This window comes from Arachis ipaensis, chromosome B10 (genome assembly GCF_059453495.1).
Source record: "Arachis ipaensis isolate K30076 ecotype BB chromosome B10, ASM5945349v1, whole genome shotgun sequence".
Taxonomy (NCBI): domain Eukaryota; kingdom Viridiplantae; phylum Streptophyta; class Magnoliopsida; order Fabales; family Fabaceae; genus Arachis; species Arachis ipaensis.
In genome coordinates this window covers 131,818,076-131,844,288 of record NC_142435.1, presented here as the reverse complement: position 1 = coordinate 131,844,288, position 26,213 = coordinate 131,818,076, and positions in this window count along the sequence as shown.

Sequence of the window (26,213 nt, the reverse complement as noted above, 5' to 3'; positions counted from 1 at the left end):
GTCTTGCTTGATTCTATATTTTCATTGTTTGATGTATGCATGTACTTATGTGATTGAGGCTGATGAGTTTGGAAAACTCCAAATTAAATTTATGATGATCAAACATTATTAAAATAATTAATTACAAAATTATTAATTTGATCCTCATAGTCACAATTGCTAAATTAATAATTTTGTTTGTGCAGATTTTGTTTTGGGCCGAAAAGAAAAGAGCAAGCCCAATGAGAAGCTAAAATTCAGCCTTGGAACAAAATGTTTTGGCTAAAGCAATGCTTGGTTAGTTGGGCCAGTATATTGTTGAAACAAGCCCAATGTGATAATGATCAGCCTTGATGCAAAATTATATATGATGAGTGGCTGAATTATTACTATGATGTTGGGCCATATTTAATCATTATTGTTAGCCCAAATCAATTTTGGTTAGAAACCAACTAGCTTGATCCGAAAATTTAGAGAGAAAGCAAGGAATGCTTGCAACGGATCTCACTTCCATCATGTAGTGGATTTCAAACTTATTCAACTATCATTAATTGTATTGGAACCGTGAGAGAGAAATAGCAATTGATTTGATGGCCATCAATGCTATCACACGCTACTAAGCAAAGGGAAGTGGGAAACTTAATTCATTTTCTTAGTTCCATTGATTATTGTTCAAATTTCTCTTTCTTCTCTCATCTCTCTCAAACCTTCGGTCACTTCACAAAGAAAACATGGAAGCTAAGGCAAGCTATCAGAAAGAAGAAGAAGCTAGTAGCAAGGCCATTGTGATGATGGCATCAAGAAAAAGAAAATCTGAAGTATGGTGTGGCTGAACTTTTTACCAAAAAAGGTAAGATGTTGTAAAGTAATCTCAAGCTCTCCATACCAAAAATGGTGTAGATCCATTCGGTCAGAGGAAGAATATCCTTTGGAAGCATGGCTCATCTCTGCTTTTGCTCAACCACTATAGGAGATAGCTACTGTAGCTACCTGGAGGATGAGGCAGAAGTTAGAGCAGATGGAGCTGTCATCATCAAGAACTCATCAAGGGCTAGGAATCCTTATTGAAGTTCAAGTCAAGATGGAAGGCCCGGATTGATGAAGATTGGTGACAAGGGAAGACACAGAGGTAATTGCATGTTGGGTTTTACATTCGGTTTCCTCTCCTCTCTCTCTCTCTCTCTCTGGCCGAACCAGTTTTGGTTTGAAGAAGAAGAAGTTTAGCTTGGTTCAACAGTTTCAACCATGGAGGCTTCCCCTTCTATAAATAAAGGAGAACAGCCAGGGATTGAATCAAGGAGAGTGAGCACAGAGTTCTCATAGCTACCCAAGCTAACAGAATATCTTCTCCTTCAATGTTCTTTATTTTGTAATTTTTCTATTTAGTTTTGTCTGTCTTGAGTCTCATGGAAAAAGGCAAACAGTGAGATTTGTAAGAAAAAGCTATAGAGCAGAAAAAGGCAGAGTATACATAATTAAAAGAAAAAGCCATAGATGTCCTAGAGGTCCTTTGTATATATGTGTTGTGTTTCATGATTCTGTGGGAATCCCCTTGCAAGTTGGGTGAGCACTTAGCAATTGAAAGCTTGGTAGGTGACCAAGTCAAGTTCAGGATTGGGGATAGATTCTGGACTTGTCCCGGATAGGAAGGGTAGTTCCTAGGGAAAATTGGTGTATGTAATCATGATGATTATAGTGAAATTCCATCATTGTTGTGATGGAGACTGGATGTAGGCTGCATTGCACTTGGCAGCTGAACCAAGATACTTCGTGGTGTGATTTTCTCTCTATTTTCTACTCCATTTCTGTTTTTGCTGCATAGGAGATAAAACTGAAAAATATTTCTTGCCTAGTTACGAGACAAAAAAAAAGTCTCGTGGCTAGGTATGAGACAAAAAAAACAAAAAGTCTCCAGAAGTTATTTTCAAAGGCCAGCAAGTGTTAATAAGCAAAAAGGTGGCTAAGATTCAACCCTCACTTCTCTTAGCCACTGATAATTATCAATTGGTATCAGAGCTTGGTCTCAAAGAGATCAAGCTTTACAGCTTGGAGAAAAGATCCAGATGGTAGAGAACAGTGGCCCAAACTTGGTGTCCTACAATCTGACAGAAGGACAATCAAGCAATAGACCTCCTCTTTTCAATGGAAATAACTACACCTATTGGAAGGAGAGAATGAAGATTTTTGTGCAAGCAGTAGATTACAGACTGTGGAAGATCATCCTGGAGGGTCCTCAATATCCAACCACCACAAGTGCTGAAGGAGTTGTGTCCCTTAAACCCGAAGCCAGTTGGACCGAAGAAGATAGAAAGAAGGTGGAGCTCAATGCCAAGGCTATCAACTTACTCAACTATGCAATCAGATTCGAGGAATACTGATGGGTATCACGATGCACAACGGTAAAGGAAATCTGGGACAAACTTCAAGTCAGTCATGAAGGAACCACCATAGTAAAGAAGACCAGGATAGACACTGAACAGAGAATATGAAATATTCTCAATGAAGGAAGAAAAATCAATAGATGAAATGTTTGAAAGAGTCAACATCATCATTGTTGGCTTGGATGCTATGAGGATTAAGTATCCTAAATCTGTGCTTGTGAGAAACGTCTTGAGATGTCTCACAAAAGAGTGGGAAACAAAGGCATTGATAATATCTGAGAGTAGTGGTATTGATTCCATGACATATGATGATTTGAGAGGAAATTTACTTGCATTTGAAAATACATATTTGAAAAAAGATACAAAAAAGAAAGGAATAGCTCTCACATCTTTTACTAACCCCCTGGATGATGAATCTAGTGATTATTCTTTTGAAAATGAATTTGTTTTGTTTGCCAAAAAATTTAGAAAAATGGTGAAACTCAAGGAAAGAAGTAAAGGAATTAGCTCTAGGAAACAAAAGAAAGATTTCAGCAAGGTGATCTGTTACAACTGCAAAGAGACTAGCCATTTCAAATCTGATTGTCCTAAGTTGAAGAAGGAAGAGAAGCCAAAGAAGGGAAGGAAGAAAGGACTGATGGCTTCTTGGGAGGACTTGGAAAATGACTCAGAAGATGATGAAGAATCAGAAACCAAGTCCCAACCATGTCTCATGGCAGATCACGTTGAACATGTGTGCCTAGCATCCAAGTGGAAGGACAATATGTGATACATGGATAGTGGATGCTCTAGGCATATGACCGGAAAGGCAACATTCTTCATTATGCTTGATGAGTATGATGGAGGGTTCGTCACTTTCGGTGATGATGGTAAAGGAAAAATAGTAGCCATTGGAAAAGTTGGTAAAAGCTTCTCATCTTCTATAAATGATGTTCTTCTTGTTGATGGTTTGAAACACAATTTACTAAGTGTGAGCCAATTATGTGATCTTGGATATGAAGTTATTTTTAGAAAATTGGTATGCTTAGTTATTTGTGAAAAATCTGGGGATATTTTGTTTAAAGCTAAGAGATGTAACAATGTGTATGGATTGAATCTTGAAGATTTAAAAGATCAAAATGTAACATGCTTTACCTCTCTTGAATCTGAAAAATGGCTATGGCATAAGAAATTGGGGGCATGCTAGCATGTACCAAATTTCTAAACTTGTTAAGAAAAACTTGGTAAGAGGAATTCCAAACATTAAATTTGATAAGGATATTACTTGTGATGCGTGTCAATTAGGCAAACAAGTAAAAACCTCTTTTAAACTAAAAGATGGAATTTCTACCAAGAGGCCATTAGAAATGTTGCACATTGATCTTTTTCGTCCCACAAGAACTCAAAGCTTAGGAGGTAAACACTATGGCTTAGTAGTGGTAGATGATTACTCTAGATTCGGTTGGGTACTTTTCCTTGCTCATAAGAATTATGCTTTCCATGCTTTTTCAACCCTTTGTAAAAGAATTCAAAATGAAAAAGATTTGAAAATTGCCCACTTGAGAAGTGATCATGGAAAAGAATTTGAAAATCAAGACTTTGAAAAATTTTGTGATGATTTTGGAATTACACATAACTTTTAATGTCCTAAAACTCCTCAACAAAATGGGGTTGTTGAAAGAAGGAATAGAAGCCTTCAAGAGATGACTAGGGCTATGCTTTGTGAAAATGATGTTCCAAAATTTTTGTAGGCTGAAGCTGTAAATACAGCTTGTTATATTTTGAATAGGACAATCATTAGGAAGGGTTTAAAGAAAACACCTTATGAGCTATGGAAAGGAACCCTACCAAATCTTAAGTATTTCCACATTTTTTGATGCAAATGCTTTATACTTAATAATAAAGAGAATCTTGGTAAATTTGATCCAAAATCCTATGAAGGAATGTTTGTTGGATACTCTACCACTAGCAAAGCGTATAGAATTTACCTCAAAGATCATAGGACCATAGAGGAATCCATACACGTTTCTTTTTGTGATACTAATGCAATTCCCAGTGCTTCTTTAGATGATGATACAGGTAGTGAAGCAGAAACAAGCCATCAACTAAGTAAAGAAAGTCCCAATGCTGTCCCAAGTGAAGAACCTGTCCGTCCAGTTTTGTCTCATCAGGATAGAGGAGACATTTCTGTTTTGTCTCCTGAGCCAGTAAGAGAATCTGGAACAGAACAACCTACTGAAACTCATCAAAGCTCAACTTTACTCCGAAAACCAAGAGAATGGAAGTCCATGAGGGGTTATCCCCATGATTTCATCATAAGTGACCCTTCCCAAAGGAGTAATCACAAGATCCTCATCCAAGAAGCAAGCCGAGCCAAGCAATATTGCATTCTTGTCCCAAATGGAGCCTAATAATGTGAAGCAAGCTCTTGAAGATCCTTCTTGGGTCAAAGCCATGCAAGAAGAGCTAGCACAATTTGACAAGAATGAGGTTTGGACACTAGTACCTCATCTGAATGGTAAGAAGGTAAAAGGTACTAAGTGGGTGTTCAAAAATAAATTAGGTGAGGATGGTAAAGTTGTTCGTAACAAGGCTAGATTAGTGGCCCAAGGTTACGATAAAGAAAAGGGTATTGATTTTGATGAGTCTTTTGCTCCGGTAGGAAGAATGGAAGCAATTAGGTTGCTTCTTGCCTATGCTGCCCATAAAGATTTTAAAATGTTCCAAATGGATGTCAAATGTGCTTTCCTTAATGGCTTTATAGATAGAGAAGTATTTGTGGCACAACCCCCCGATTTTGAAAATAAAAGATTTCCTAATCATGTTTTCAAGCTTTCAAAGGCTCTTTATGGTCTTAGGCAAGCTCCAAGAGCTTGGTATGAAAGACTTAAGGCCTTCTTATTGAAAAATCACTTTTCAAAGGGTACCACCGATACTACTTTATTTATTAAAGTATCTAATGATGACATTCTTCTTGTTCAAGTTTATGTGGATAATATAGTGTTTGGATCGGCCAATGAGTCCTTGTGTGAAGAGTTTGGAAAACTCATGACTAGTGAGTTTGAAATGAGTTTAATGGGAGAACTAACATTCTTTCTTGGTCTACAAATCAAACAAACTCCTAGTGGCACTTTTATTCACCAAGGAAAATATACTAAAGAATTAATCAAGAAATTTGGCCTAGAAAATTCCAAACCTATGGGAACACCAATGCATCCAAACACTAAGCTTGAAAAGGATGGTGATGACAAAGATGTAGATGAAACACGGTATAGAGGAATGATAGGTTCACTCATGTATCTTACCTCCTCTAGACCAGACATTTTTCAAAGTGTGGGTGTATGTTCAAGATTTCAATCTCACCCAAAAGAATCCCATCTTTCAGCCGTAAAAAGAATCATTAGATACATTAAGGGAACTTGTGATTATGGCTTATGGTATCCTAGAACTAATGATTTTTATGCGGTAGGTTTTTCTGATGCAGATTATGCGGGAGACCGGGTGGATAGAAGAAGCACCTCCGGAATGTGTTGCTTCCTTGGAAGCTCACTTAACATGTGGTCAAGCAAGAAACAAGCCACAGTTGCTCTATCCACAGCCGAAGCTGAATATATATCTGCCTCTGCATGTTGTTCACAATTAATTTGGTTAAAAACTCAATTAGAGGATTACAAATTAAAGATCAATAGTATACCTTTGTTTTGTGATAATATGAGTGCTATTAACATCTCTAAAAATCCTGTTCTGCACTCAAGAACTAAGCACATTGAAATTAAATATCATTTTATTAGAGAACATGTGCAAAAGGATACTATTGATATTCAATTTGTGAAATCCGAAGAACAACTTGCGGATATTTTCACTAAACCTTTGTGTGAGGATAGATTCTGTTCATTAAGGAACAGCTTGGGTATGTTGGATTTGAATTCAGTTGATAATTTGTGATTTTTGATGAATCTGTTGGTTTTGTCTCGTAGAAAAGTAGGAGACAAAGTTGTGGATGTGATGAGCAGGCCATGATACAGGGGGAGACTGATTTGAATATTAATAATCATGGGCCCCACCTAATCCTTTTTTATCTCAGTCATAACCCTAGCCCGTTTTGAGTTCCTCATTTTTTTAATCATACTTTTTAGGAAGTTGTCATATCAAATCTTGTAGGAAGGAGTTGTCAAATCAAAATCTTTTTCCCTTCCCTCATCCCTTGATTATAGGAGCTAACATCTCTTTTCAATTTTAAACTTCTTTTCTTGTTGATAACCGCGCACAACCTTCTCTCTCCACTCAACTTAATGGTCATTAACCACATAATCTTCTCTCTCCACTCAGCATTTAATGCTTTCATAACCTTCCACCTCCTCCACTCTCTTCGGCCTCTCTTCATCTTCCTTCTCTCTTCTCCATTTTTCATAACATGAAAAAGAAAGTTGCTCTAAGGAAGAGTAGCCGAACCCCTCTACCCAAAAATTCTTCATTTTCAACTCCTCAAACACACACACGCACATTCACATACACTCTACATCCTCTTCATCTCCTTCACCCTCCTCCAAACAAACCAAAACGATGAGAAGAAAGGTGATAGCAAAGAAAACTTCATCCAGAAGAAAGCTTGGAAAAGATAAAGAACCAATTGAAGAAGAAGAGGAGGAGTCTCAGTCATCCTTGCCTCACTCTCCACCAAAGAAATCAAATCCTCGCTTTTCTTCCAGTCGCAGTTCACAGCGCACAAAGGGCTACGCTCTACGTGACACCAAGGAACCACCAAATTTAGAATCACTTGATTTAAAAAATAAGTACAACAAAGGTCACTCACACTTTGATCCAGCCAGATTTAACTCATGTGCATCATACGAGTTTCATAATGAAGTTCTGAAGAAGCGTCACTTATGTGCATCTCACATAGTGAACCTGGAATCCCTCACTGCAAAAGGCATTAATCTTGTTACTCTCTTCAACAATATGAAGTGGACCTCTCTGTTCAGCATCCAGAAACCTGTGTATCCAGCCCTGGTTCGCGAGTTCTATGCAAACATGAGGCTTATTGATGGTGCAATTCATTCTTATGTCAAGCAGGTTCATATGTCTCTGAACAGAGAAACAATCAGTGCTGCCTTGGGATATGTTGATGAAGGCGTAGCTGCTTACATGACTGAAAAATGGGACTCGCCAAGTAGGGGTCACTTACCAGATTGCTTTGAATCAAACTTGCAAAAACTTCTCTGCTTTGGATGGCTCGATTCTGACTCAAAAAGCACTTGGTCCAGAAAGAGCTCTTCTTCACCGAATCACTACTCACATTCTGATGCCTCAGAGTGGTTCATACCACAGAGTAACCATTTCTGACACTTTAGTTCTTTTTGCTATTATTACTTCATCTCCTATCTCTTTTGCATATCTCATGGTGAGACTCATGTGGGAATGTGTTAGAAGTAACAAAAAGGCTAATCTTCCTTATGGAATCTTTCTTACATGCATCTTTGAATATTTTAATGTTGATTTAACAAATGAGGATGTAGAAAATAAAGTTTCCACAATAAAGGGAGGAGGAGTTTCGGGCTCTAAGAAAAGCAAAGGGAAACGCTCTGTGCCAACTGCATATTCTGATAGTGATCTAGAAAGCCGCCCTATTGAGCCAGCAAAGGTTGGAGAATCTATAAAAGAAGTCCTCACTGAATTCTCCAATATGTCTAAATTAATGGTGCAATCCTAGAGGGCTGCTCGAAACCAGGCGTATGAGAATGAAAAAGCATGGATCAAATACGAAGAGAGAGTGAATCTGATGCTTCAAAATCTTGAAGAGGAAATGGGGGCTACCAATGAGGCTGATGCATCAGGCTCTGAGTATAACCTGTCTGATGATTGATCTATTTATCTCTTGTTGAACTCTGGTTCTATTTGGATTATTTTGGTATTTTGTAGGATGTTGGATACTCTGAACCACTGTTATTTTGTTAACTCTTGGATATTCTGGTTCTGGTTCTATTTAATTGCATATCATTACTATTTGTTCTTGCAGGTTCTCCATTGATGATAAAAGGGGGAGAAAAAGTTGAAAAAATTGAAAAACAAAAACAGGGGCTGAAGTCATTTTTGATTCATGATTACCCCTGTGCATAAATTCTATGTTCCAATGATTATGATCTGTTTTAATGAAATGCTTGAAATGCTTGCTGTATTATGTTCCATTGATTATGATTTGAATGTTTGCTGTATTTGGAGCTAGTTAGGTAATGATAATTCTCTTGTGCTCTGATATGTTGGATAATTTTTTTGGTGCTCTGATATGACTCTGTTTAATTGAAAATATTTTTCTTGCTGTAAACTGATATTTTTGGCTCTGATATGATGGCTGGAAAATGTTGTTCATTCAATCAAATTTTTTGGCAGCAAATTGTTTGGAATTATCAAATGTATTTTTTGAAGCATTTTGTTTGTTATTGAGCAGAAAATCATTTATATGATAACAAATTAGTTTTGTTTATCACTTCACTTCTGCTCATAAATCAAGCCATTCAACATTTTAAAATACCATATGTTGAATACATGGTGGCTTTAGGCTTGATAAAATATGTTACAGGTAATGCTTCCCTTGATAAAATGGCATATATTAAGGGGGAGCTATGTAACAATTGGAAAGGGGGAGGAGTCTAAATCTTCAAAGGGAGTACTCTAAACTCTAAACCTTTTCATTTTAATTTTTAATAATGTTTGTCATCAAGGGCGAGATTGATGAGTTTGGAAAACTCCAAATTAAATTGATGATGATCAAACATTATTAAAACAATTAGTTACAAAATTATTAATTTGATCCTAATAGTCACAATTGCTAAATTAATAATTTTGTTTGTGCAGATTTTGTTTTGGGCCGAAAAAAAAGAGCAAACCCAATGAGAAGCTAAAATTCAGCCTTGGAACAAAATGTTTTGGCTAAAGCAATGTGATGAGCGGATAATTTATACGCTTTTTGGCATTATTTTTAGTATATTTTTAGTAGAATCTAGTTACTTTTAGGGATGTTTTCATTAGTTTTTATGTTAAATTCACATTTCTGGACTTTACTATGAGTTTGTGTGTTTTTCTGTGATTTCAGGTATTTTCTGGCTGAAATTGAGGGACTTGAGCAAAAATCAGATTCAGAGGTTGAAGAAGGACTGCTGATGCTGTTGGATTCTGACCTCCCTGCACTCAAAATGGATTTTCTGGAGCTACAGAACTCAAAATGGCGCGCTTCAAATTGCGTTGGAAAGTAGACATCCAGGGATTTCCAGCAATATATAATAGTCCATACTTTGACCAAGTTTAGACGATGCAAACTGGCGTTCAACGCCAGCTCTCTGCCCAATTCTGGCGTCCAGCGCCAGAAACAAGTTGCAAAGTGGAGTTCAACGCCCAAACTGGCACAAAAGCTGGCGTTCAACTCCAAGAATGACCTCTCCACATGTAGACTTCAAGCTCAGCCCAAGCACACACCAAGTGGGCCCCGGAAGTGGATTTATACATCAATTACTTACTTCTGTAAACCCTAGTAGCTAGTTTATTATAAATAGGACCTTTTACTATTGTATTAGACATCCTGGATTGTATTTCTGATCCTGTGATCTCGTTTTAGGGGCTGGCCATTCGGCCATGCCTGGACCTTTCACTTATGTATTTTTCAACGGTAGAGTTTCTACACTCCATAGATTAAGGTGTGGAGCTCTGCTGTTCCTCAAAGATTAATGCAAAGTACTACTGTCTTTCTATTCAATTCAACTTATTCCGCTTCTAAGATCCTCATTCGCACTTCAACCTGAATGTGATGAACGTGACAATCATCATCATTCCCTATGAACGCGTGCCTGACAACCACTTCCGTTCTACATTAGATTGAATGAGTATCTCTTAGATCTCTTAATCAGAATCTTCGTGGTATAAGCTAGATTGATGGCGGCATTCATGAGAGTCCGGAAAGTCTAAACCTTGTCCGTGGTATTCCGAGTAGGACTCTGGGATTGAATGACTGTGACGAACTCCAAACTCGCGAGTGCTGGGCGTAGTGATAGACGCAAAAGGATAGTAAATTCTATTCCAGTATGATCGAGAACCTCCAAGATGATTAGCCATGCAGTGACAGCGCATCGGACCATTTTCACAGAGAGGAATAGGATGCAACCAACGACAAGGGTGATGCCTCCAGACGATTAGCCGTGCTGTGACAGAGCATTTGGACCATTTTCCCGAGAGGATTGAAAGTAGCCATTGGCACCGGTGACATCCTTACACAAAGCCAGCCATAGAAAGGAGTAAGACTGATTGGATGAAGACAGCAGGAAAGTAGAGGTTCAGAGGAATGAATGCATCTCCATACGCTTATCTGAAATTCTCACCAATGATTTACATAAGTATTTCTATCCTTATTTTTGTATTAATTTCGAAAACTCCATAACTATTTTATATCCGCCTGACTGAGATTTACAAGGTGACCATAGCTTGCTTCATACCAACAATCTCCGTGGGATCGACCCTTACTCACGTAAGGTTTATTACTTGGACGACTCAGTGCACTTGCTGGTTAGTTATGCGAAGTTGTGAAGATATGTTTAGACCATGGTTCTGTGCATCCGTTTTTGGTGCCATCGCCAGGGAATCAATTTTGAACAATAATTCACAACCTGAGTAACAATTTCGCATACCACAATGCTTGGTTAGTTGGGCTAGTATATTGTTGAAACAAGCCCAATGTGATAATGATCAGCCTTGATGCAAAATTATATATGATGAGTGGCTGAATTATTACTATGATGTTAGGTCAGATTTAATCATTATTGTTAGCCCAAATTAATTTTGGTTAGAAACCAACTAGCTTGATCCGAAAATTTAGAGAGAAAGCAAAGAATGCTTGCAACGGATCCCACTTCCATCATGTAGTGGATTTCAAACTTATTCAACTATCATTAATTGCATTGGAATCATGAGAGAGAAATAGCAATTGATTTGAAGGCCATCAATGCTATCACACGCTACTAAGCAAAGGGAAGTGGAAAACTTAATTCATTTTCTTAGTTCCATTGATTATTGTTCAAATTTCTCTTTCTTCTCTCTCATCTTTCTCAAACCTTCGGTCACTTCACAGAGAAAACATGGAAGCTAAGGCAAGCTATCAGAAAGAAGAAGAAGCTAGTAGCAAGGGCATTGTGATGATGGCATCAAGAAAAATAAAATCTGAAGTATGGTGTGGTTGAGATTTTTTCCAAAAAAGGTAAGATGTGGTAAAGTGATCTCAAGCTCTGCATACCAAAAATGGTGTAGATCCATTCGGTCAGAGGAAGAAGATCCTTTGGAAGCATGGCTCATCTCTGCTTTTGCTAAACCACTACAGGAGGTAGCTACTGTAGCTACGTGGAGGATGAGGCAGAAGTTAGAGCAGATGGAGCTGTCATCATCAAGAACTCATCAAGGGCTAGGAATCCTTCTTGGAGTGCAAGTCAAGATAGAAGGCCCGGATTGATGAAGATTAGTGACAAGGGAAGACACAGAGGTAATTGCATGTTGGGTTTTACATTCGGTTTCCTTTCCTCTCTCTCTCTCTGGCCGAACCGGTTTTGGTTTGAAGAAGAAGAAGTTTAGCTTGGTTCAACAGTTTCAACCATGGAGGCTTTCCCTTCTATAAAAAAGGGAGAACAGCCAGGGATTGAAGTAAAGAGAGTGAGCACAGAGTTCTCATAGCTACCCAAGCTAACAGAAAATTTTCTCCTTCAATGTTCTTCATTTTGTAATTTTTCTGTTTACTTTTGTCTGTCTTTAGTCTCATGAAAAAAGGCAAACAGTGAGGTTTGTAAGAAAAAGCCATAGAGCGAAAAAAGACAGAGTATACAAAATTAAAATAAAAAGCCATAGATGTCCTAGAGGTCCTTTGTACATCTATGTTGTGTTTCATGATTCTGTGGGAGTCCCCTTGCAAGTTGGGTTAGCACTTAGCAGTTGAAAGCTTGGTAGGTGACCAAGTCAAGTTCAGGATTGGGGATAGATTCTGGACTTGTCCCGGATAGGAAGGGTAGTTCCTAGGGAGAATTGGTGTATGTAATCATGATGATTATAGTAAAATTCTATCATTGTTGTGATGGAGACTGGATGTAGGCTGCATTGCACTTGGCAGCTGAATTAGGATACTTCGTGGTGTAATTTTCTCTCTCTCTTCTACTCCATTTCTATTTCTGCTGCATAGGAGATAAAACTAAAAAATATCTCTTGCCTGGTTACAAGACAAAAAGAAAAAGTCTCATGGCTAGGTACGAGACAAAAAAAGCAAAAAGTCTCCAGAAGTTATTTTCAAAGACCAGCAAATGTTAATAAGCAAAAAGGGGGCTAAGATTCAACCCCCCTTTTCTTAACCACTAATAACCATCAGAGGCCTTTGTTTCACTATGGCTCACATACTCATATGGCCTTACCCTTTCATCACCCTTTGCAACCCAATGTTGAGCCTATGTTATCCCATTTGTTCTTTATTTTAGCACATCAATTAAGTGAAAAATAATAAATGTCCCTAATTTGAATCCTTGGTTAGCTTAGACTAGTGAGGGTGTACATGAATTAAGTGTGGGAAATTTGGGTTTAGGAAATACTTGGTTTAGGAATTGGGTATTTTATATTCTTATATAAAAATGTGAAAATAGTTTGGGCACTTTTTCATGCATCCAGCACTTTAATCATATGCATTAACTCATTATATAAAAAAAAGGAGAAAAAAAAGAAAAAAAAAGAGAGAAAAAGAAAAGAAAAAGATAAAGCAATAAAAGGGGACAAAATGTCCCAAGGTAAATAATGATATCAATACATGTGATTTGCATTCAAAAATATCAAGGTGCATGAATGTGTGTAAAGATAGTCAATGGGTAGTTAGAATTTGCATTGTAATTACATAGAGTATCTTAGGTTTGGTGAAAAGTTTAGGTTAATCAAGGATTTGGATTTTAGTCCACTTAACCAAATACATTCCTACATTGACCCTAACCCCATTACAACCTTGAAAAGAACTCGTGATATGTGTATTCATGCATTAAATTTTTGTTAATTGGTAGAAGAAGAGCAAGCCTTAGAAATCAAGATTAGTCGAGAAACGAGAGAATCGACCCTCAAACACTAGAGTGATTAAAGTGTATACACTTTCAATGAGAGTTCGGTGCTCGATTCTTTGTTTACGATTTAATTTGAATTTAAAGTGTATTTAGAGTAGTATTTGCATATTATTATTATTAGCATTATTATTATTATTATGTGTTTTTTGTAATTAGTGTAATATGATATTAGATTATAAATTAAATATATTAATAAATTATTAATGGTGACGTGTTATATTAGAATATGTATAAATAAATTATGCATTGACGAGATTATTTTTATATTTTTGAAGTTTTATATAGATTATATGGATGGAGCAAAACTTGATGAGAGGTTATGAGAAGAACACGTATATTCTGGATGAGGATAATCATATTGTCGAGAGGCTGTGAGACTTTGTATAAAATCTAAATTATATTTAATGTGAATAAAATTTATAATTCTTTTAGTCGGAATTTAACATAATTTTGTTTGCCTTTTTAGGGTGATAGAATCTTACGCACTAGAAGAAATACACTGACATGCCCCAACGAGCTAGCCAGGCCATTCTTCACATGAGTAGACTTCGGTCATGTAGCCTACATGCTTCAGTGGGACCATGATTAGGCGTTAGTGTCTGCTTGATCGAGAGGTGGTGTTCGAAGTCACATACTTCTCATTTGTCCTGGGAGATGACTGATAAACCACTATTTTATGGTATATTTTGAATTGAATTGAGTGGATTTTGTCAACTATTCTCACACTTATTCATGTAAATTGCATGTTTTTAAGTTTCCTTCCTAATTTTGTGCTATGATTGAAAACATGCTTCCTAAGCCTTTAAATCACTAATTTTTAATCCTATGTTATTATCATTTGATGCCGTGATATGTGCGTTAAGTCATTACAGGATTTATAGGGCAGGAATGGCATAGAGAATGAAGAGGAAGCACGCTAAAGTGGAAGGAACACAAGAATTTAAAGATTTGAGAAGCTGGAAGCGACACGTGCACATGGCTAAAGCGTACGCGTGATCAAGCCAGTTTCCAAGCGACATGTAAACGTGATCGATGCATACGCGTGACTTTGTGCAGAGCCCACCGATGCGTACGCGTGGCTGACGCATACGCGTGACGAGCGTCACGTGTTGTAATTAAAGGAATACGCTGGGGTGATTTCTGGACTGATTTTGGCCCAGTTTCAAGCCCAAAAATGCAGACTAGAGGTTGGGATAGAGCTGAGATTGAACACACTTCACACTTTAGCTTAGTTTTTAAGTTTTGACATTCTAGTGAGAGAAACTCCTACTTCTCTCTAGGATTTTTGGTATTCTTAATTTTACTTTCACTTGGATCTTGAGAGAAGCTACGGCTATCTTCATTTGGAGTCATTTTTCTTAGAGTTTTCTTCTCTAATTCCTTTATTATTCTTTTCTATTTGGTTACTTGAATTCATGTTTGGATTGTGTTTCTATTGAATTTTGTTAATGCATTGAGTTATTTCCATGTTTATTGTTATTGCTTATTCTATTCTTGTTAATTATTTCCAGTGGTAATTTGAATTGGATTATTTTCTAGTTTTTATCATGTCTTTTATTTTTGCTCACCAAGTGTTTGAGAAAATATCATCCATGATCATGGAGTAGATTTCCTTGCTTGGTTTGGGATTGAGTAATTGGAGCCACTTGAATTGTTATATTCAAGTGTTGATTGGTAATTGAATATTGCTATTTAGCTTGAAACTCACTAACTCTAGTTCTTCTCTACGAAGTGACTATGACTTGTGAGTTAAAGTTAATTGTTTCACTTGACTTTCCTTCACTTGTTAGAGGATAACTAAGTAAGAGCAATGAGCTTTTATCATCACACTTGGAAAAGACAATGAGGATAGAAATTCTGATTCTCACCCCTAACCAAGACTTTTTATATTGATTAATTACTAACTCTTGATGGTTAACTATTGCTCTAATTTTCTAGTTATTTATTTTTCTTGTTCTCAACTTCAAAAATCTCCAGAAAAATCAAAACCAATAATTTGCTCCTTATGTCAACTGCTAGGGAAACGACTCGAGATTCTACTCCCGGTTATTGAATTTAACTGTGACACACTTTTTAACTCTGAGTAGCAAAAATCTCGTCGGTTAAGACTATACTTGCGACTTTGATTTGAAAAAATATTTTTGGTAATCTTGACCAACATTCATCCGCTTGTCAATGACGATCACCCTGTAGGATGTGGCTTATAAGTTGGGACTTCGGAAAGAAGAAGATCCTGTTACTGACTAAATGATAGGATAGAAGATGTTCTACGATAAACTTAGCTTGAAAAATTTATATATGCAGTTGCTAGGGGACGCACCAGAGCATACTAATAGACAGGATCAGCGTAAGTGGGTCGTTAATCTATTGTGGTTCCGGTTGCAAGTATGCTAATCCTTTCTCTAGCAGCAGATGTGTCGAATGACACATAACAAGAAGCAGAACTTGAGTGGCTATAGTGGTTTACTCCTTTCTTGGGCTTATCATTGCATTCTTCCGTGTCGACCCCAAGGATTTGATGAGCGGAGATTTTCATAGGCTCAGAGGTATTTAGTATTTTTTATTTGTTTCATTGCTCTCAAAATTTCTGACCATGCATGTGTAATTTATGATAACTAATGAAATTTGCAGGTGGTTAGAGTGTGAGTCAGCTAGGGACCGTGAGAAGACAAAGTTGAGGACCTAGAGATGAATTCTCAATAGTATTAGGATGATTAACGTAAGTGATCCATATATTTGTATTTAATTAGAAATTTGCTCATAAGTAATTGCCTTGTTATATATTTTGCAACATGTAGATTATTTTCAAGTTGATTGGATTCCTTATGAGGACCCACGTATCAAAGACATCGTTCTGGATAGCGTACTACAGGGCACAAGTACATGTAATGTTATGTGCCCTCTACTATGCTTTTCGATCATCGAGTGGTTCCAAGTAGATCGTGTAGTTAGGCAGTTCGGTGGAGATCAACATATCCCTACAGTACCTCTCAATATCGCTGTGATGCACGGACAACACGATCATGATGGTCATTGGGTCAGAGGGAAATGCTACCCAGAGTAGGGTAGCATATAATCATCTTATATTTAGGTAATTAGGGTTTTTGTGGCATATAAACTAGAATTGAACTTCACCCTCTAATTGGAATTAAGTGACCAAGGAATTGGCGGTTGATGAATTTTAGAGGAGACTAAAAAGGTCTAAGGAATTAGAGTTTAGTCACATATAGTTTGCCATGAATTAAATCTTGCATGATTAAAATAGTTAGTAAAAAAAGTCAATCCGGAAAATAGATATCTCTGAAGCCTTAACTGTTTCTCCATATATTATTCACAACTTATTTACTGCTTGCTTTCTGATATTCTAAATTTACTGTTAATGTTTTTGAACCTTCAACACCATTTTCTATTTGTCTGACTAAGCCAATCACTTAACCATTGTTGCTTGATCCATCAATCCTCGTGGGATCGACCCTCACTCACCTGAGGTATTACTTGGAACGACTCGGTGCACTTGCCGGTTAGTTTGTGGTTATAAATTCCACACCACATGTCAATAAATATAGAATGAGGAGAACTAAATATAACAGATTATTTATAATCTAATAATATTTTCTCGATCATAATGAATTGCTAATAGTGGCGTTTGAGCCATTTTACAAATAAAAATAAAAGTAAGAGATAGAGGTAAAGAAGTAAATTTATGTGGAGATAGTGCAAATGAATTCACCTCACACTCGCTATATATATGTCGTTGGGATTTGTGAAAGGTGAACTGAGGGGTGAAGCATGTAGTTCGCCTAAAGTCTAGGCAAACTGAGTAAGATGTAGAGCAGTTCGCCTAGATATTAGGCAAATTGTAAAAAAAAATAAATGAATACCGATAATTAAAGCCATTTTAATTTTTTTTTTAGGAAATAATAAAAAAAATTTAATTATTCCAGAAAAAATCCTATAAATCTATCATATAATAATATAAGGGGTGTTCAAGACCCAACTTGGCCTGAAATTCGATCTGGTTCCAAGGTATATTTTGCTGAGTTTGGAGTTGCCAGTTTTATCCAGTGTTATTTTCAAATCGGATTCGGGTTATAATTCAGATCACCAGGTCCGGTCAGAAGTTGTTTTTCATAATAAAAAGGGTAAAGTATGTTTTTCGTCCCTAACATTTTCGAAAATTTTCAAAATTGTCCTTGACTTTTAATTTGGTTCAATTTTATCCTCAACGTTTTAAATCTATTTCAATTTTATCCTCATTATTGATTTTTTGGCAATTAACTCTGAATCAAAATTTTTCCTATTCTACCCTTTTAATTTTATTCTAACGCCACATTTTTTCTCTGTCATTTTCCCAGTTTCTCCACCCTCTCCCTCATTTTCTCTCCTTCTTCTTTCTACGTCTGTTGTCGTCATCGCTGTTAACGGCAAGCTGTCCTTTTGATTTTATCTCCATCCTTTTCCTCTACTTCTTCTTTAACATCGTTCACCACTTCCTCTTTCCCCTTTTCTTAGCCATATTTGAAGTCTATTTACTTTAATCTCTCTTTTCTTTCTTTGCCACAAACTCTGATTCTAATTGTTGTGTTGTTGTTGGTGGTAATGGGAGGAATGGTGGTGATGTTGATAATGTTGAGGTTGTTGCGGTTGTGTTTATATGTGGGGTGAGGTCGTGATGGGTGAGTGGTGAAGTTGCAGAGAGAAGGCGACAGTGGACGAGGGCAAAGGAGGAAGCAGAGGTGAGATGATGGTAAAATGAAGATAGAGGAACAGATAGAGTAGGGTGGCGGCAAAGAAGTGAAGGTTTGGGTTAGATGAGTTGTTATTGTTGTTGTTGATGATGATAATATAATGATGATGATCGGTGAGATGGTGGTATTATGATGGCAGTGGTACATTGAGATAGCGACAATGGCATTAATGAGGTGAGGTGAAGTTGGGGGGTGGAGGTAGAGCTATGAAAGTTGAAGGGCTTGTCATGGATGCAGAAAGAATTGGTCTTTAGGGATAAAATTAGAAGGGTAAAATAAAAAAAAAAAAATTTGACTTAGAGTTGATTGACAAAAAGTTATAAAAAAGGATAAAATTGAACTTATTTTAAAAGTTAAGGGCAAAAGTCAATCAAATTAAACGTTAAGGACAATTTTAAAAAATTTTTAAAAAAGTTAGGAACAAAAAGTATATTTTACCCTAATAAAAAATATATTTTAGAGTGAAATTAATAATGTTATATTATATTTTTTACTTTAATTAATATTTTTAATATTATACGGTATTTTTTTACTTTAAAATAATTTATTTCGGTATAAATATAATATAACATTTGTTAAATTTTATTTTTAAAAATAAAGTTTTATTACTTTAGTATATAAAATTTATAAATGTGTATATGCTAATTTTACATCAAATCGATCTGATTTAACTTGGTCTATTTCGGATCACTTTCGGATCGAGTTAAAATAGATCAACTGACCTTTTAGGACTAGGTTCGGGTCCAATTAAATTTGTTCCGGCCTATGAACACCTCTAAATAATTATCCTTAGATTTTTAATTGTGGATATTTTCAATTTGTAAAAAAATATTTCTTTAATTCTAATAATTTTTATACTGGTAAAAACTAATTATAAATTTATAAGTAGTATAAGGACTCAATTAAAAAAAATATAAAAATCTAAATATAATAACTAAAAAGATTAAGAGAATAATTAAACAAAAAATAAATAATAAAAAATGGTAAATGAGAATTAGAAATCTCAGATACGAGCATTCATGAAGGATTTATGTATATTGATGGCGGTAGGGGTTACAAAACTCTCGAAAAACAAAACTATTTTAGTATGGTTCTTTATTATCCAAAATATTATATGCATATGAAAAATTAATCACTAAATTAGTTATTATCTATTTATATATAAATATATATATTGTTTAACTATTTTTAATGTATATTTTATATTTTAATATAATTTTATAATAATAACTAATTTAATTATTACACATAACATAATTATTTTATTATTTTGTATCTATATATTCTATTATAAGAGATAAAATTTTAATCTTTACTTAGATAAATCACTTAAATAAATTATTTGAGATAAAATTTTACTTAAATATCATGATTTTAATTTGGTTACATTTTTATTTCATTAACCTTTTATGCAAATCTTTGTAGGTAATACCATTTACAATTTTCATGTACAACAATTTAGTAGGTGGTGTTACTTTAGAGTAAATCCTCATAAGTCAACTTCTAGCAGTTTAATATGGAAATAAATTGTGCCATACTACAACGATTTTTACTGGAATATTTTTAAATAAATAAAATAAATATTTTATTTACATATATATAGGTAATTTAAAATATTTTTATTGATTTGTATTGCATTACATATTTATTTATACTGTAAATGAAATAAGATACGTCATGTAATTCACGTATTGTATTTGTACATGTGTTATGACACGTAACTTATCTCGTTTACAATGTAAATGAGATAGAAACATTCTTATTTCGTTTACACTGTAAACGAGATAAAGTTTAGACGCGTCTATATAAAAAATTCATTCACAGTGCATCAAGTGTCACTTTTATTGCCTTTAACCTTCATTTCTCCCTTTGTCAGACATTTTTCTTGATATTTTTTAGATACTCGGATGTTATGGCATGCGTATATGCATAAGACGATGACATCAACTGCTTGAATGCGACTTGACACATCATGGGAGCGATCGACTTTTAGGTTAGTGTTGTTATTTTTCTCTTTTAAATAAATATGCATACAATTATAGTTAGAGTACTTTGATAGATTTGGTATTGTTATACATTAGTAGAATAAATTATGTTTTGATAACATAAAATAGGTTAATTAGCATGTTATTAGCATTTGTTAGGTGGTGGAATGTATTCTTAGTAAATGTTAATTAATTAATTTAATTGAACTTATTAGTTAATTTAATTTATTTACTAAATGTTATTATGTTTTCTTATTTCTTTAAATCGAATTTTATATTTTTAATTTTAATTTTGAATATGCTAGATAACTTATTTTACTAGATATTTGTTGCAATGATGTTGGATAAATTTTTAAAAGTTTGATTTTTAAAGTTAATTATTCTGAAACGTGAAATAATTTTTTATTATTATTTTTATCTTTTTATTTCGAAATAAAAATCTTTACAATTGAAATATAATTTTTATTGAAATGTTTTATTTTTTAACAGAAGCCTTGCCTACTACTCTCTAAGCGAGTGAGCCACACTCTTGCACCACCGAACGCTATTCTTCCTTACTCAGGGAGACTGGGTTTGGCGATATAGTACAGCTCAAGGACTTTTCCTTTAACAACTCTCTGATTACTGCATTCGTGGAGCGTTGGCATACGAAAATCCACACTTTTCACCTGTCTTGGAGTGAGTGCACCATCATCCTGTTGTCTCAAGTTGGTAAGTAAGAATGACTAGGCCTCTGTAGTCTCAGATTCAATAATTACAAATGCCACAGGAAGGATATTACTGTTACTATTTTGTGCCACTCCAATTAGCAACACACCACCATATTTTCCATACAGATACGTGCCATCGACGGAGACGAAGGGCATGCAATACATCAAAGCCTCCACAAAGGCAGGAAAAGTCCAAAATACTTTATTAAATTGGCTGCAGTTGCATACCACTAAGTGCCCATTATAGTATGGTACGGCCCTAAAATCACATATTGTTCTGGAAAAACAAATCTGCAATGCTTGCAGCAATCTTGGCATCTTATTATATGATTCCTCTCAATCATCGTATATCTCTGCAATTGCCTTTTGCTTTACCATTCAGACCTTTCTGTATGGGAGTTTGAAGTGATAGCTTTGCCTAACTGCACCTGATAGAATAAGGATAGTGACTGATGAGCTGGACTATATGAAGGACAGAATAACACTACAAATGAGGTTGTTGTCCAATTGTCGATGGTCTTGGAACATAGTGGGGGCTAAATGCTATTCATAATCTCCTTAAAAACCACTTTTCTCACAAATCGGAGCTCAGATCGACGACCTATTTGCGGCTATGTGTTCCTCTCAACTCCCTCTACGTTTTTATACTACTTTTGTGGTGAGTAATCACGAGAACCATACTATATTTCTCTATGTCTTGGTAATTTTGCGTTTTTAGGTATGTGGATGTTGGAATTGGTGATTTTGATGCTTTAGGGGAAGCTCAAGCTCAATTTCTAGCAGTTTTTATCCATGATCATGTAGAGTAAGGTAAGAGAACTCTTCTCCTCTACTTTTTCCAATTTGTATGGGAACCTATTATGAACCATGTGAAATTTGGATATAATTAGATTGAATAGAGTTGCTTGAGTGCTTGCCTTGATTGGTGTTGATTAAAGCTTAGATTAATTAAGGCTTGGATTGGCCAGAGAGGAAGGTCAAGAGGTTGGAACCACTGTCAACCAAGGTATGGGTTTCGATTTCGGATAATCACTATATAATGCTATGTAAAAACCTAGGCTAGTTAACTTTAAGATATTGTTGAATTGATGTTGTTGATGATAATGGCTTTGTATGATATTGGATGTTGAATAAAAATGGCCGGAGACCTTGAATAATTGAGTTCCTCTTGTTTGGTATGTGTTAGTATTATGTTTAATTTATTGAAAATTGGAGTTGTTTATGATGAATAGGTAAAATTGAATTTGGGAAGATTGATTGTTGTTTGTTTGGAGAATTATATGAAGATAAGCTTTAAGAATGAGATGAAATTGGATGTTTGATGAGTTATAGAGTGAAATGAATGGATATGGTTTAAGTTAGAGTATGGATGAGGATTTGGGTATTGATTTCAAAAGAGAAGGTTTTGGGAAGTGTCAAAGTTTGGATGTTGTAGAAAAATGTGTAATTTTGTCATTTTGGTCAATTTTGAAGGACAATAACTTAGCATCCGGAACTTGAAAATGAATGAAATTTGTCTTAAATTAAAATTAGAAATGTCTACTTTAAGACCGTTGAATAATGGAGAAAAAATAATTTTTGAAGAAAAAGTTATGGGTGATTGAAAATTGGTGGTTAAAATTGAATTATGTAGATTCTTTAGAGTTAGTGGCTGAACGAGGTTTCCTACGTATGCATCATTGCACTTTTGTGCGTACGCACGAAACCTGCATACGTACCATTGTGCTAATTTTTCTGAAGTTCTGTTTTTGAACTGTTAAGCCTTTTCGGTGAGCTTGTAAACCCCTGTAACCTCCGTATGAAGATCTTGATTTTATTGAGGATGGAATTAATGGATTTTAATTTGGTATACTCTCTTATAAAACTTATAAAATAAAATATTTTAAATGTTATGGGATGGTAGTTCGTCCCACCCACGGTGAAGTCGGTGACTTGTCCTGCTCAAGGATTGATATGGTCCATTGCTTTAATAACAGATCGGGTTATATGAAATTATAAATTACTAAATGGGTTAAGATTTTGATTATGATTGAGTATGATTATAAATGCGATATGGTAACTGAATTGGCAAGGATGTGGATTTTGTCCCACTTGCGTTATTGAAATTGTGGGAATGATGGTTCTTCCGGCCTATGGTGACGACGGTGGCTTTGTCCCACTCACAGATAGACAAGTTGAGGTTGAGGATTCTTTCTCTTGTGTTACAGTGGATAAGTGGGATTAAAGATTCTATCTCTTGTTATATCGGGAGATTGGATAGAAGGTTGAGGATTTTTTTCGATTCAATTTCTGATTATGATGTGAATAATTTAGGTTGAGGATTCTTTATTGTTGCATTAGAGTCTCTCTCTAGTTTCATGGTGAGAAGGCACACTCCTTTGGGTGGGACGACACTCTCTGTTGTTTTATATGGCATAGGCTATACCTCAAAGAGTAGGTGAGAAGACACTCTCCTTTGTTTCATATGATTCCTCAATGATAATTCCTCCTAGGAATGCGCAACAGAGAGACAATATCCGGGTTAGATACCAGATGTGTCGGGTATGACAGTTTAATCAACACTTGAGCTCACGGTCAGTAGAATAGGCATGCATCATGTGTATTTGTTTGTCATTACTTGGTGTGCATAATTATTTTGGTTTGCCTATTTGATAATCCTGTTTAACTGCTAAATATATTACTTGTTCTAAATATTCTTATTTGTGATTGTTTGGTGTGATTGCTTGTTTGTGTTTGCATTCCATCAAAAATATAGAAACTGAGAACAATAAAGATGACTGTTGGGAGTGGATGAGACTAGTAGTAGATTAAATTACTTTTACCTTAGCAAATTTAACGTTGTATAGATTAGTTAAGACCCTAGACTTGGATTCATGTGAAGTTGGAGATCAAGATTGTCTAGAGGGTTCATGTGTTCTTATGTAATTTTTATTTGAAACTGTTACCCTACTAGGAATCTTCGGGTTCTCACTCGTTGTTGTTATTCTGTTTTACAGATACAGGACGCAACGCACCTCGCCGAGAGTGTAGGATTTTATGTGATGAAACGAAGAGGATTCTTTTAAGATTTATTTTAGCTCTAGAATTCTCTCACCTTTTGAAAATATATTGTTGTATAACTTAAATTCTTCCTAGAGGCTTTTATTGGATAAATAGGTTGTCTATTTTGTATATTCTCTAGTATTGTAATATTATAACCGGCTTTTTTTCGGAGGTCGAGACTAATGATTATTATGTATATATTTTATTATGTAAATTATTGAATCTTTAAATATTTTTCGCTTTTGTATACAACGTTTACCGCTTTAACACGTCTGTGTGTGTTTAATAGTTTTCAGTGTTTATTTTTCTTACGGGTTCTTAGTTATAATATCATTCTTCTATAATTATATATGTATTTTTTTAAGTGTTGTAATGTCTCATCACTGTTGATTTATAACTATAGCATAAATTTCTGTGTGGTAGGATATTATAGAAATGGTGTTGGATTTTCAAGATTTAGTAGAAAATATGAAAGTATTCACATGATTTAGTACAATGGTAAGTAGTTTGATCTTTTCCATTTATATTTTTTAACTAATTTATTCTTGCATAAGTTGATAATATAATAATAAGAAATTTTAAATTAATAAAATATTTTTTTATGATACTCCTAAAACACATTAGTAAAGCGCGTATATATAGGTATAAAGAAAAAATCTTGAAAGTTAATATTACAAAATTAATATTGTAGCAAACATTTAATATTTTAAAAAATATAATAGCTAAATCATGCTGGAGAATTCTAATGAAATCTAACTCTCTAATCAACAGAAACTACTTGAGCAAATGTTGAAAGAGGTAATCAAATAAAGATTATGGACGACTGTGGCTTAAAAAAGTTAAATCGTAAAATATCAATAAATAATTCCAAACTCAAATTTAATTTCGATAAATTAGATCATTTATAATAGACAGTAGAAAAAATATATAATCAGAAGACAACTCATACGGTCATGCCAGCAATAGCAATAGAAATTCTTAAAATTGATATTAGTGAGACGGGAGAAGACCAAATTATCTGGGTAGAAGAATAGGATGACAATTTTACAATGGCTTCTATGTATAAAGAAGCCTTCCAAACACTATACCGATATCAGCTAACTTCCAGAAGGGTCCAGAAAGAAAAGTCTTTGGAACTTCTTGTGGGATTTTCAAGGACCACAAAAAATAAAGGTCATATGAAAAAGGTCTCCATGACGAACTTCCAATTTGCTGTCACCTCCACCGCCGATTGTCATCAATACCCGAAAGTTACTCTAGGGATGTATATTCCATTACCATGAGAATCAAATATACTCAGGAGAAAGGTGGAAATTGAAATGATGATATTTTAATTTCTTGGAATCAGACTTATTTAAAAATAATTTTTTAAATTTTAAATCAAACATGGAAATACGATATTTTTATTTTAAAATTTTTAAAAATTATTTATAATTTTCCCAACCACACACACCCTAGATATAATAATTTGGGAAAAACAGTTAATCAATACTTAATTGATTGTCTAAAGTCACAAAATGTATCGAGGATGACAAATCATGGAGTATACCTGCAGAATAATAGTACAAAAAAAAAATACTAGAAAAGATGGCTTAGATTCTTGAAAAAATTAGAAGAAGACAATTAATTAAAAAAAAAAAAAACTTAGGCAATAACAATACTCTAAAAAATTTGGACTGCAAGAAATTTGCATGTTTTGAGCTCAAAAACACCTCTTCTGAGATGATTCTAGCCTCAAGCACGAAGCTCATGGAGGTATTCCAAAGAAGAAATGAAACTTAGAGTGAAATAGGATTATATTTTAATCTAGACAAAGTATTTAATGGATTTGTCAAAGAAAGCTCTGGAGTTATTTAAATTATTTATAAAATTATTCTTAACTTTTTTGAGCAATAATATTTCTTATATTTCTAAAACAAATTTAGGACTAATCTACAATATTCTCAAATTGAATATATTATCCACCCTAAAAAATAATTTTTTTACCCGAAAAAAATATTCACTATTTTTATTTATATTCATATGAGAAAACAAATTCCAATCACCCATTTGAAAAAAAACAATTCCTAATTATTCATATTCTTTTTGTTAGGAAACAAAAAATTCTCTAACTTGAAGTTCCTATCGAAGCGACATGATAGCTGGCTCCTCTGAAGTTGGTGCAAGATCACCACTTCGCGGCAGACGTCCTCAACGTCTATGAGGACGTTAGTGCAGAGCTTTCGCTTGGAGATGCTCTTACACGCGAGCAATTCGCATGTCTCACGGACGA